Here is a 10,809-nt window from a genome sequence, read left to right as displayed (position 1 = left end):
TAAAGAATCTAATGAGGGGCATAAAGGGAATGATGTAGTGTCATGTGAAAATTGAAGGAAGTAATGAGATGTGAATTTTTAAGAACTATAATAAAATGGATAAAAGAAACTAAGGAGAATAATAAGATGCAGGAATCAAATGATATTAATGAGATGTGGAAAAGGAAAAATGCAATGAATGGTGCCCCACATGGTTAAGTTCTGGGGTCATTCTGTGCCATATATTTATTGCTGAACCAGACAAAGGAATTGAAAACATTATGCCAATTTCCTATCCATCTAGCCATCTTCTCATTTAACAAGTATTTACTATGTGCAAGGTACCACGTGAAGCATTGTGGGAGCAAAACATATGGTTAAAGTATAGTCCCTACTCTCAAGGAGCTTTCAGCTTAGTAGAGGAGATGTGTAAATGTAGCTAAAGCTATATTACAAAAAAAAGGTTGTGAAAAATATAGGAATAGGGATAGGGACTAGATCTATGATTTTCTGAGTATAGACCTCCCAGTCAAGCAGCAATCTCTCCAAATACAGGTCAGCACATTATCTAGGGTCTATGACTTTCAGAAAAAAAAAATTTTAAACAGAATTTAAATATAATTGGTTTTCTTTCTAATGATATATATTATATTTTGCACATTTAAAAACATTATTGTGAGGGGATCCATAGACTTCATCAGGCCAAAAGAGGGAGTGCATGATGCAAAAAAGGTTAAGTATCTTTGTCTTATCTGAGTTCAAATCCAGCCTCAAACACTTGACACTTACGAGCTGTGTGACCCTAGTCAAGTCACTTAACACTCATTGCCCCACAAAAACAAGCTAAAACAAATAAATGGACAAAAATCCCAACAAAACAAAACAAAAAAAGAATTTTTGTCTTAGCTAATTGCCTAGAACATTGTGAAGTTAAGAGATTTGACCAGGGTTAAAACCAGTGTCTGAGAGGGAAATGAAACTCAGGTCTTCCTAGATCCATGGCCAGCCCTCTATGTACTAATGAATGCACTTATAAATTATATTATAGACACAATATTCACAAACATTGTATTTTAAAATGTTAAAAAAAACCCAAAAAACTAGCACACATTCTTAGTTTACATGCAAAAACAAGAGGCAGGCCAGATATGGCCCTCAGGCCTTAGTTTGTTAACCCCTTTCGTATGCTGTACTTCTTTACAAGTAAAATATAAATAAGATAGAAAAAGTGTAGAAGGAGCTCAAAGGATGGGAAAACCACTTCCATTTGTGGAGCTATTACTTTTTGTGCTGAGGCTTGAATAACAGGTAGAATGTTGATAAGCAGAAATGACAGGTGAGAACCTTTCAATCAGAGGAATAGTAATCAGCAAAGGTGTGGGAGGTGTGTAAGTTCAAAGCACATGTGAAGAATGATGAATAATCTACTTTCTGGGAATCAGAGAGCTCTTAGTAGTTTATAAAAGTTGTAATTAAAGGAGATTTGAGTTGTGGGATTTGTGAACTGCAAGGTAAATATGAGTCAAGTGAAATATGGCAGCCAATATAGTCTCTCTTTTTTTTTTTCCAGTGCAGTTTTGAGCTATGGTAAGAGAGGCAAAGATCCAAGGAATGATATAATGATAGTCCCCCTGTAATATGCCCTTAAAAACCTCATCTGGAGTTTTACATTCTGTTCTGTGTGTCACAGTTTAAGTACATTAACAATAGAGAGACTGTTCAATCAAAAGAATGAGAATCATCTGAAATTACTAGGTACATTTCTTTTCTTTTCTTTTTCTTTTTGTTTTTTGCAGGGAAATGAGAGTTAAGTGACTTGCCCAGGGTCACACAGCTAGTTAAGTGTCAAGTGTCTGAGGCTGGATTTGAAGTCAGGTCCTACAGAATCCAAAGCCAGTGCTTTATCCACTGTACCACCTAGCTGCCCCTACATTTATTTTCAAGAAAATAAAGATGAGGTCTGGGGGCATGATATAAGGTCTTGGTTCTAACTTCAAGTCCTTTATGAAGCTTAAAATGAACCAGGGCAGGAATCTCAGAGCAATGAAAAATCTATAATTCTGGTGCTTTGGAGCAGCTGTTTTCAAGTTTGCTGATAGAGTTTAAGTCCAGATTACTGGAATTGCATGACAAGTCCTCAGGTATGTTGCTCAGACCCAAGTCCACAAAAGAAATTTTCAAAGCTCAGCCTAAGGAGGCAGAGATCAGGCTTTGCCCTGAATCAAACTGCTTTGGGAGGACTGAAGCATGCAAGTTCCTAGCCTGAACTATTCCTGAGATAACTAAATAAAAAATTCTTAATAACTCAAGAAAGGAATAGCAAAGCTATCCAAGACATTGCCTCTTGAAATACATAAATCCTGGTCCTAATATCAAGTCTGAAGTCAGGAAGTAGGCAGGAAGAATCAGAAAAAAATTCCACCAAGAAAAAAGGCTATTATGGTGACAGAACACTCATGAAAAAAACCCAGAAAAAGAGAATTGCTCCAAAAAATATATATGTACAAGCAAAGCTTCAAATTAAAACACAGCTTGGACACACATTCAATGAGAACTTTTGGAAGAGATGAAGCAAGAGTTTTAAAAAATGAGTTGAAAATATTTTTTTTATAAAAGAAAGTGCTTGCTCCTTCCTTGAACCTTAAGAAACAGACCTCTTAAAACACATTTTACAGTCCATATCAATCTGATTTTTCTTACCTATGCATACAGTGAAAACATGATTAGTGTCATTCTAGGTTGGCAGATCCTGAAGGAGACTCTCTTGCTAATATGCATGTAGTGAAGGAATGGGCAAAGATTTGAAATGGAGAATCCAAAAGGAAAGCTGCTTGTTAGGTAAGAAAAAGTCAAGAGATTACTTTTGAGTGACATTTATTTAGTAGCTCAAAGTTTTATTTTAAAAGACTTCAACTAAAAATACATGACACTGTTTATCTGTACTCCATCCACCTATTGCTGGACTTAGGTCTTAACAAGTTGACAAATACTGGCTGGAATTAAGCTACAATAAAATGTGCCAGTTATCTGTGCTGACAATTACACATTTTGAAGCTGAATTTAAAACTCATTCAGGGTTTAAAGAAAGAAAAATATGTTGTTCCCCCCCAACCCCACCCCTGCCCACCAATACCATGTAGGCTTCAAGTCTTAATGTCCTGACCAAAAACTCCTTCCCTACCCCATCCCATTTCACACACATACAATTTTAATCCCTACTATTCTCCCATACTTACTTGTTCTATGGTTTTATACTCTACTGCCAGGTGAGTCTATCCTGTTCTGCTACAAGTAGACAGATGGCTTAAAAATACTGGGCATGTTTCCTTAGTCCTCAACTAGGAATACAATGACTTCTTGAATTCAGAGCTGAGATCCATTGGCCCTCTCCTTTGGAGTGTATCTTCACCTCTATATGCCATTATAGTAATTATATAAAAGGGTATGGACTTGACCTGTGATTTCAGTTGTATAAGGGACTCCCAGTTAAAGCTCCCTCTACCAATAGAGGTAGGTACCTTCTCTTCGACTTATAGGCTTAGAGAGTTGCCTCATAGACTGAAAGGTTGTGACTTGTAATAGGATCATACTTCCAGTATATATGAGAAGTAATATTTGAACCTTTCCAAGGCTAGCCCTCTTTCTGTTATGCCACACTACCTCCTTATGATTACAAAAAAATCAATATCATTTTAAAATATCAATAAATTTTCATTCTCATTCTCTCCAAATTGGAAATTCTGAGCTTCCCAATGTGAGCCACTGATGGTTTTTTTTGTTTGTTTGTTTGTTTATTTTTTTGCCACTGGTGTTTTTTAAAGGGACTAAGAATCATAGTTGTATTTTAGTAAGATCAATCTGACAATGATGTGTATGATTACAAGAGGAAAAAAGGACATTGTAATAATATTTTATACATGATGTTTGAAGGCTTGCAAAGAACTTTACAAATGTTGTCGCTCTCATTTGAACTCTGCGAGGTAGGTACTACTGGAATTATTGCCCTTTGTAATCATGAATGATCTTTGATTGATGATGGCTCTTACAGATCTCCAAGTTGTTTGTCTTTACAATGTTGCTATCATATACATTTTTCTCCTAGTTCTGCTCATTTAATTTTTCATCAGTTTATACCAATATTAAATTTGTTTGATTTTGTAATAATGATGTGATAGTATAAATTATTCTGATTCTTGTCAGTTCAGGCTGTGTCAGTTTATGTACATCTTTCCAAATTTCTCTGAAGTTGTCCCCTTCATAATTTTTACATCACAATAGAATTCCATCATGTTTATATAGCATAATTTCTTCAGTCATGCCATGAATTTGTGGCTACTTTCTTAGTTTTTATTTCATTGCTACCACAAAAAAATCCCTGCTATAATATTTTGTACATTTGGGACTTTTTCTTATGTGAATGTAACTTTTTTGTATATAATTCCAAATTACTTTCCAAAATGGTTGTACCCATTCACAGGTCCACCCAAAGTACATCAATATTCCTGTTTTCCCACAGTCTTTACAACATTTATAATTTTTTTCTTTTTTTCCATTTTTCACTTTTTACCAATGTGATGGGGATCAGGTAAGATTACAAAATTGCTTTAATTTACACTTCCTTAATTAATGGTGATTTGTAGCACTTTTTTTAAATCTGGCTATAGATAGCCTAAATTTCTTCTCTTGAGAACTCTTTATTCATATACTTAGACTACCTAGCAAATGGTTCCTATTTTGCAGAAGAAGAAAACAGCCTGAGAGGTCATGTAACTTGCTCATGATCTTACAGCTAATAACTGATGGAGACAGGCTTTAACTCAGGTCTTCTTGAATTGCTGAACAGGATAATGGCAAAGGAATTGTACAGGAAGGGATAGAACTTAGAGACATTATGATTGAAGAATGAATTGGACTTAATTCATTGAATGTAGAGAGAAAGGAAGGGATCCCAGGCTAAAACTAAGTTTTTAAGCTTGAGGGACTGGGGGAGCAAACAGATGATCAGGAAATAATAGCAATAAGTATATAACTATACTTTGGGAATTTTTGATGACACATACATTAATTCAGTTTGATTTAATGAGGTTTTGTGAAATTCTTCTCATGTCCAAAGGCACTGTAGGTAAATGAAAATACCCAAGGAGAAGGAAGTTGGAAGGGGGCTTTAGTATATATACCAGGGTTTCTTAAACTTTTTCCACCCATGATCCCCTTTTGCTCAGGAAATTTTTACCTGACCCCCTGCATATAGGTATATAAAATAGGTATACAAATGAAAATTACTGCCAAATTTTTCTCAACCCCCACAATCAGTTACATGACCTCATATGGGGTCACAACCCACAGTTTAAGAGGCTTTGATATATACAAATTGTCACAGGAACATCTACCTCACACAGGTTAGACTAGTTTTTCTTTTAAAGGAATTGAAACCTTCTTTAAGACATAATTGTGAAGACTTCTGGGGCTGAGCCAAGATGGCAGAGGAAAGACATTAAACACATGGAGCTCCTGACATATTTATTCCCAAAACAGCAATAAAACATGCCCTGGAACAGCAAAACCCAAAAAAGACTGGCTGAGACTATTTCCCAGCCAAAGACATCTTAGAGGTAGCTATGCTAGGCTGTAAGAAGAGTTCAACCCAGTGATAGTGCCCACACAGTCCCCAGACAGACTGCAACAGAGAAACTTACCCTCGAGCCCCCAAAACAGCTGTAGCACCAACGTCTTCTGGAACTAAGCTTATGGTTAAGTGAGAGGACTGAACTGCTGGATAAGGTGGAAAAAAGAGGGGTGTCTGCAGGACTTAAGGAGGAATTCAGCTATCCCATCCCAGTGGGGAACTAGGAAGAAATCTTGAGTGACAGGAGGCCCAGGTCAGGGAGTGGTGCAGGGTGGTGGAGCTAAGAAACACAGCACAAAAAGTTTTGCTGGCTGGTTAATTAGCAAGTTGCCTTGAGGTTATCTTCAGACCAGAGAATAGGCCAGGTGAGAGAAAAACCTGCCCTCCCTGAAACCAAAACACCTGGGATGCTCTGAAGCTTGGGACAGTGTAGCTTGAAAGTAGGAGAGCATTGTAAGAGGGAATTAAAAGTCCAGTAAAAAACAGCAAGATGAGCAAGCAAAGAGAGTTTAGAACTATAGAAATTTTCTTTAGCAACAAGGAAAATCGAGGTGCACCCTCAGAAGAGGATAACAACCTTAGGGCCCCTACATTCAAAACTTCCAAGAAAAATATGAATTGGTCTCAGACCATGGAAGCTCACCAAAGGTACTTTGAAGAGCAAGTAGGAGAGATGGAAGGGAGATTTAGAGAGGTAGAGGAAAGAATGGAAGGAGAAATGAGAGCAATGAAGGAGAATCATGAGAAAAAAGTCAATAGTTTGAAAAGCCAATTGGGAAAGGAGATACGAAAGCTGTCTGAAGAAAATTATTGCCTAAGAATTAGGATTGAACAAATGGAAGTTAGTGACTTTAATAAAAACCAAGACACAGTAAAGCAAATCCAAATTAATAAAAAATTAGGGGGCAATATGAAATATCTCCTTGGAAAAACAGCTGACCTGGAAAATAGACCCAAGAGTGATAATTTGAAAATCATTGGACTACCTGAAAACCATGACCAAAATAAGAGATAGGCAGCATCTTCCAAGAGATTGTCAGAGAAAATTGCCCTCATATTCTAGAAGCAGGTAATATAGAAATTGAAAGAATCCACCAATCACCTCCTGAAAGAGATCTCAAAAGGAAACCCTACTGGAATATTATAGCCAAATTCCAGAGCTTCCAGGTCAAGGATAAAATGTTGCAAGCAGCTAGAAAAAAGGAATTAATATACTGTGGAGCTACAGTAAGAATAAAACAAGATCTAGCAGCATTTACATTAAAGGACCAGTAAGCATGGAATATGATATTTCAGAGGGCAAAGGAACTGGAGCTACAGCCAACCATCAACTACCCAACAAAACTGAGTATAGTATAATCTTTCAGAGGAAAAAATGGGACTTCAATGAAAAAGAGAACTTTCAGGCATTTGTGATGACAATACCTGAACTGAATAGAAAATTTGACTTTCAATTACAAGACCTTAGAGAAGCATGACAACGTAAACAGGAAGGGGGCAGCTAGGTAGTACAGTGGGTAAAGCACCAGCCCTGGATTCAGGGGGACATAAGTTCAAATCTGGCCTCAGACACTTGACACTTCCTAACTGTGTGACCCCAGGCAAGTCACTTAACCCTCATTGCCCTGCAAAAAAAAAGAAAAAAAGAAAAAAAAAGGTAAACAGGAAAAAAATCATGAGGGATATTAGAAAACTAAATTGTTTACATTCTTACATGGGAAGATAATATTTCTATAATACTTATTTCTCAGTATCAGGGCACCTGAAAGAAATACACTTAGAGAACACAGGTCTGAACTGAATATGAAGGGATGATATCTATAAAGCATTTATTTTTTGTTTATCCTTGTTTTACGTGGGGCAGGCAGGGTGGAGTGTCTCTTATGTCTGGGGATGGATTTGGGCTTGGGGCCTCCTGGGCTCTAGGGCTGGTGCTTTGTCTACTGTGCCACCTAGCTAAGCCATGATGACATCTTTAAAATAGGGTTGAGGGGTAGGGGGAATGCACTGGGGGAGGGGGGAGGGGAGAGGTGGACTGGGGAGAGGTAGCTCACATGAAGGAAATAAGAAAAAGCTTATGGAGGGGAGGGGAAGAGGGGAAAGGAGTGTGGGAGTGAGTGAACCTTACTGTCATTAGAATTGTTTCAAAGACCCATATTCAAGTAGGTATAGTAGTATATTTTGTTCTGAAGGAAAGTGGGAGGGGAAGGAGATAAGGGAGTGGGAAGAAGAGGGGAAGGAAGGAAGAGCAGCTTGGGGGAGGGAACAGTAAAAAGCAAAACACTTGTGAGGAAGGTGAACATGTTTTGCATAACTGCACATGTATGGCTTATATTGAATTGCTTGATTTCATAGGGAGGGTTGAGGAAGAAAATTTAGGACACCGAATTAGCTCAAAGACCTTAATCTCATCAGAGTGAGCTCAAGGAAGGAATAGCATTCACATCCAATTGGGAGGAGTAATCTATTTAACTCTATAGGAAAGTAGGAGGGGAAGAGGATAAGAAGGGGAGGGTGAAAGAAGGGAGGGCAGAGCTGGGGAGGGGGCAGGCAGAAGTAAAACACTTTTGAAGAAGAATAGGGAAAAAGAAGATAGAAAACAGAGTAAATATGGGAAGGGAATGGGATGGAAGGAAATAGTTATGATGATTGACTATAATGTCAAAATATATGGTACATACTTTGATGGGCTATTGTGTAGAAAATTCTTTGTCAAGCTTAAGGTACTATATAAAAGTTATGATGAGCAGGATGCTATCAGAAAAAACTGGAAAGACTTACATGAACTGAAGCAGAGTGAAATTTACTGTATGCAAAATAACAGCATTAGTGTAAAATGATTGCTTTCAGCAATTCAATGATCCAATATAGCTCTGAAGGACTTATGAAAATTGCAATCCATCTGCAGAGAAAGAACAGATGGTATCTGAAAACAGATTGAAGCATAATTTTTTGACAGTTCCTTAATTTGAAGTTTTGTTTTTATCTGTTTTGTCTCACAACCTAGCTAATGTGGAGATGTTTCCTATGACTACTCATGTATAACTTATGTTGAATTGCTTGAGTTCTTGTGAGTGGGAGGTGGGAAGGGAGGGAGGAAGAGAAGTTGGAACACAAATTTTTAAAAAATTATGTCAAAATTTGTTTTTACAATTTTTATAATTTGGAAAATAAAATTCTAAACAGAAAAAAGAAAGATATAATTAGCATAGAGTGCTTGGCTTGAAACATTGACATAGATTCCTAGTTTCCTAAGTACAAAGCCAATGAGTGAAGAGTATGGAGCTCCTAACTCAAGCTTGATGCAGGCCTCTAACCTATATCAGTCTGGCAAATATGGTGGCAGGGGCATAGTGCTCAACTGAATCAATGCTATATAATTTCTGAACATAACTTTCTATATTGTTGCTGAGTAAACTTCCTTTTAAAAAATTATGACATCAGAGAAGTTGGAGCAGTGAATGGTGGCGGCTGTGACAATACCAGTAGGAGCAGTAACAACAACCACAGCAGTTGGAGGACCCACAATGGAGGAGACTGCAGCGGCAGAGATCGGCCTCCAAGATGACCTGACTTCCTCATCAACCCCCCCCCCCCCCCCCGCCCCATCACCACCACCGTTCAGCCATGAACCTGGCCAATCAGAGCAGGGAGGCTGGCTCCAGCCAGCTGTACTTCACCAACTTCAGCCAGGACAACACATCCTTAGCTGTTGGTGGCAAATTTGGTTACAAATTCTTCTCCATTCCCTCTGTGGATAAGCAGGAACAGATTTATGAATGTACTGATACTGAAGATAGATGTATTGTGGAAAGATTGTTTTCAAGTAGTCTAGTGGCCATTGTTAGTTTCAAAGCTCCATGGAAGCTAAAAGTCTGCCACTTTAAGAAGGGAACAGAAATATGCAATTATAGCCATTCTAATACCATATTGGCTGTCAAATTGAATAGGCAGAGGTTGGTAGTATGCCTAGAAGAAATTCTGTACATCCACAATATTTGTGACGTGAAGGTACTGCATACAATCAGAGAAAAATCTCCCTAACCCTGCAGGTTTGTGTGCTCTCTCAATAAACAATAGCAATTTTTATCTGACTTATCCTGGGAGTGCAGCTATTGGAGACATACACATCTTTGACACCATTAATTTGAGGGCCGCCTTGATTTTCGATGCAGGTGGCATGCAACTTGCCACTGCTTCTGAGAAGGGAACTGCTATGAGGGTATTTTCCATCCCAGAAAAACAGTAAATCTTTGAGTTCTGGAGAGGAGTAAAGAGATGTATAAACATGTTCTCTGTGGCCTTCTGCATGGATGGAATATTCCTCTCTGCATCCAGTAACATTGAAACAGTGCACATCTTCAAACTTGAGACTGTGAAAGAGAAACCTCAGGAGTAACCCTCTACTTTGACTGGTTACTTTGGAAACGTGTTTGTGGCCTATACCAGCTATTTGCTCTCTCAAGTAACAGAAATGTTTAACCATGGTAGAGCATTTGCTACTATCTGATTACCATTCTTTGGTCACAAAAATATCTGTTCACATGCCACAATTCATAAGATTCCCCAATTACTAGTGGGAGCCTCAGATGGATACATACATACACACACACACACACACACACACACACATACAACCTGGATGCTCAGGAAGGAGGGGAGTGCACTTTGATGAAACAACACAACTTTTTCAAAGATATAGAGGAGGAAAGAATTACCACACTTCCTTTGAACTGGGACACATTTTCCTCTACAGAGTCATTTGACATGGCCCCACCATTTGAGTGATACATAACTAATAAATGGGTTGCTCCCTAGCCAGGATATAGTGACTGAGTCTAGCTATTTGCTGGGCTGGGTTAAGCAGGTAGTTCCCTCAAGTCTTGCTCATCACCAGACTCTGTGGACTTTTGATAGTTCTATGACCTTTTGAAGCTCATGAGATAATAACTGGGTCTGTTTCATCTCAGATTCACTTAGGAACAGGAAATACAACACAGAGTCAACAGAAGGAGCACTATGTGTTCATGTTCAACAAGACCAGTCACTGGATATCTGTATAAGGGCTGATAGGGCTCTATCACACACTTTGAAGCAAAGTTAGCAGGTTTCCACATTGATTACCAGCAGGCAGACTCATATTGCACATGCACCATGGACAGAATACTCATTGCCCAGTCTCCCCATTATACTCTTATTCATCT

The 10,809-nt window shown here is 38.2% G+C and overlaps 1 pseudogene; it reads left to right on the top strand.

Moving 5' to 3' along the window:
- The first annotated feature begins 9,232 nt into the window (after window positions 1-9,232).
- On the top strand, window positions 9,233-10,393 carry LOC122738584 (annotated as a pseudogene).
- Window positions 10,394-10,809: the final 416 nt, after the last annotated feature.

Source organism: Dromiciops gliroides, chromosome 2 (assembly GCF_019393635.1).
Source record: "Dromiciops gliroides isolate mDroGli1 chromosome 2, mDroGli1.pri, whole genome shotgun sequence".
NCBI classification, from domain to species: Eukaryota; Metazoa; Chordata; class Mammalia; order Microbiotheria; family Microbiotheriidae; genus Dromiciops; species Dromiciops gliroides.
The sequence above is the reverse complement of the archived record's forward strand: the minus strand, read 5'-3'. Positions and strand labels throughout refer to the sequence as shown.